The sequence below is a fragment of the Sander lucioperca genome, chromosome 10 (assembly GCF_008315115.2).
Source record: "Sander lucioperca isolate FBNREF2018 chromosome 10, SLUC_FBN_1.2, whole genome shotgun sequence".
NCBI lineage: Eukaryota > Metazoa > Chordata > Actinopteri > Perciformes > Percidae > Sander > Sander lucioperca.
Window position 1 is genome coordinate 29,449,656 of NC_050182.1, and position 3,359 is coordinate 29,453,014.

A 3,359-nucleotide genomic window follows, 5' to 3' on the forward strand; every position below is an offset into this window, starting at 1 on the left:
TTGCCTTCTCTGTCTTTATTTCCCTTCCGTCTCCCTCTCTCTCGCTCATTTGCTCTTGTTGACCTCCTTCCTCCTCCATTTTCTTGAGCTGAACCTCTGCAGGCAATTTCTGTTTAACAATGAGACTGATTGCATTACTGTGTCTTTAAACAAGCAATTAATTTCCTCAGAGTCACAGGTTTTTCAGCTTCTTTCTTTCTCTCTTTCTAATCCTGATGTAGCTTTTGCGCAACTCTCTCCATCTGGAAACTATTGATTTTCTCTGTCAGTGTGTCATTTGTGCTTCTCAAACACTGGCCAGTATTCTGCTGTAATAATGGGACCCCAACTCTTATATAAACACACAGGTGCTTTTTTATGTACATATCTCTCAGAAGTGTCATGATTTTGTAGATAAGTATTGGAAATGAAACCACTTGACCTCGAAATGTGATCGTTCTTTTTCAGGAACAGCTTCTATCTGAACGCGTCTAGCGGTATCAATGAAGCCCACACGCATACACCACATGCAGCCTACTTCGCCTTTAAAAACATATTGATTTCTCTCTTTTGCAGGGAGCTTAAACAGATCGATCGCCCAGGCCCTTTCAAGATCAACGCCAGTATAAGCATCTCTTCCCCTAACACACATGCTGCGTCTTTCGCCTCAGGTAATGACTGTCCTTGGGCTGGGGGAATAGTTTGTCTGCATTAAGAGAGAGAAGTGTTTCTTTTGGCATCCAGTTTCTCTTTATCCTCTCTGGTCCCCAGTAATGTGGTTAAATATGGAACGTGTATTTGCCTCTTTGACAAAAGGTATGAGCGAATGCAGCACACACTTCCTTTGACCTTTATCATCCCCCCCCCCCACCACCCTCCTCCCTCTTCCCTCTTCCTCTCCACCTCTCAGTGGGTCGATACCTATTTGTATTTGCAATGCATTAGACCAGTGCCCTCTTTTTAGATTGAAAAAGTTGGCTTTTCTCAGCAGGTAAACCACACCAACAAGACAGATGCTTTTTATGAACATTTTCCACCATTTTTTGTAACTACTGTACATAGCTTACCATCTTCTAAGTGCATTAGAAATAAACAATACTATACAGAAAGGATAAATAAGAGTGTAAGTCATGAATAAATCAATAATTGTAAAACAAATATCAATTCAACAAACTTCAAGTACATTACCTTTCAAATGATTTCCTGCTTGTACCAAACGTCTGCCTTCTGTTCTGGTTTTTAAGAATAATTTATTAGACTCCTTCGAATCCCCCGAATTTCCTCCCAGCTCACTGCTGATGTTTTAAAACTCCAGCCCGATTTTGGTTTTCAAAATATGTAAGCTAGGAAACTCTGGGATTTGCCGGAGCTATCTTGTGTTGTCCTATTCCTTTGCACAACAAGTATCACTCGCGTCTGAGAAAAGAACATTAGACTAACAAACTGATAGCTGGTGCAAAGTATGCCTTTAAGTGTTCTCTATATTAAGAATATTTTCATGGCTTTACCTTGTCGTCGGACAGCCCTTTCAGACGGGGAACTTTTTTTGTTTGTGTTATGTGAATCCAATCTAACTCTTTAGCATTAAGCAAAAGAAATAGCTTACGCTAGGTGCTAGTGTAGGTTTTCGTTACCTACGTTCCTAATCAACCACCTTGGGATGTGCAGGCAGTCAGCCAGCTCAGGAGGGCCTATTTTATTGTGTACATATTATTTATTAATAAAAGTCTATTTAAATTTTCATTAAAATTAAAATAATTTTAAATTTCTTTTTTAAAGCAGTAGCTCACTTCAGTTCGCTTCACATCGGCCCGAACGCCCATACCTTGGCCTGTCGTGACCTATTGCTTAATTCTAATGCTCAATTAAAGATGGTGGATCAAGCTAAGAAATTAAGAGAGCCCCCCATTCCCAGCTGCCATAAATGGTCTTTGCGTTATTATAGAACCATAGAAACAGCCCTTCACCTGCTACATGAGCTTTAGCATTGAACCCTCCAAGAGGTCACAAGAAAAATCTAACGGAGCCACAAAATGGTTAATAAGATGAGAAGGAAAGAGAAAAAAAACATTTGTTGTACGTTCACTCTTGATTAAAATGCGTTTTTGGCCACATGAATGTAACAGAAACATCCTGTAAAGACAACACTGACATAAACGTTTAAGTTGATATGGCAAACTTGTTAACTAGCAAGTGCAGAGCAACATTATCATTCATTTGGAGTTGTGTTTCTCGTGACTGTTATGTGAGTCCATTACTCTCTTTTAGCTCTGTTATTGGTCCAACTCTGGAGGGAGATATTTGGGTCTGTAGCTGCTAAATGCCCCACTATGTGTACCAGCTAGCTAACTTTTTTCTGTCTGCCGTTTGGTACATCTTGAATTCTATGATGTTATTGTGAAACTGGAGAGTTTGACCTTTTCAGGACTCTAAACTAGTCTCGCATTGCCAGACCTATCTCCACAGCGCTGTGGAGTGAGGTCTGGTTACTTCACACATATATTCTGGGATAGGAGAGAAAAATGCTCTGGGTTGTTTACATTTCTTTAAACCAATCACAATCATCTTGTGCGCTGCTAAACTCTGGACGCAGCGCGGGAGGCTCTGCAAAATGGTCTCAGGAAGGAACTTGCTTTGGTGGAACATTTGCACCCCGCCGAAGAAAACACCACATAAAATATTAAATAAAGTTAACGGTGCACACAATACAGTAACGTGAGCTATGTAAATTAGCTGAATACATGGTTAAGCATAATTTGCTCTTACCAGTGTATCGCAGTGTGTACACAGCAATCCCACCAATCGGTCCCCAAATGTCTGTTAGATTAATGCCGTAAACATATTCTTTGTAAATCTTTACAATCATTCCCTGAAGGAACCAAGCAGAAAAAACGTTTTCAGCGTGTAGCGTGCTAGCATGAAGTTTGTTGTTATTTCCCGAAGCGAATGTAGTTTGAGAACGGCAACAGAGTGGAAGGTGAGGGACATCAGGCAATTATCCTGGAAATGTACTTCCGTTTATCCAGACTACTCTAAACTAACTAACTAGCATCAATCCTCGGTTGAACTCCTCACAGCTCGTACACAGACGTATGCAACTTGTGACAAGGCGTCCTGAGAAGGCATTGTTTGGCAATATAGGTTAACCAAAAGGTTGGGAACCAGTGACTTGTGGTGTGAGGAACAAACCTTATACAATTCAGCTTGTGCAACCTTAATGCAATTCCCACAATTTATATTTCTAATGTGTTAATTCCAAGTAAACACCATTTAACTAGGCTGAAATGTTTCAGTAATTTGTAAATAACAATAGTTTATTTATTTACATTTCAGAGAAAAAAGTCTTCCAGCCTGACTTCAGTTTTGTAAACGGCCTTTTA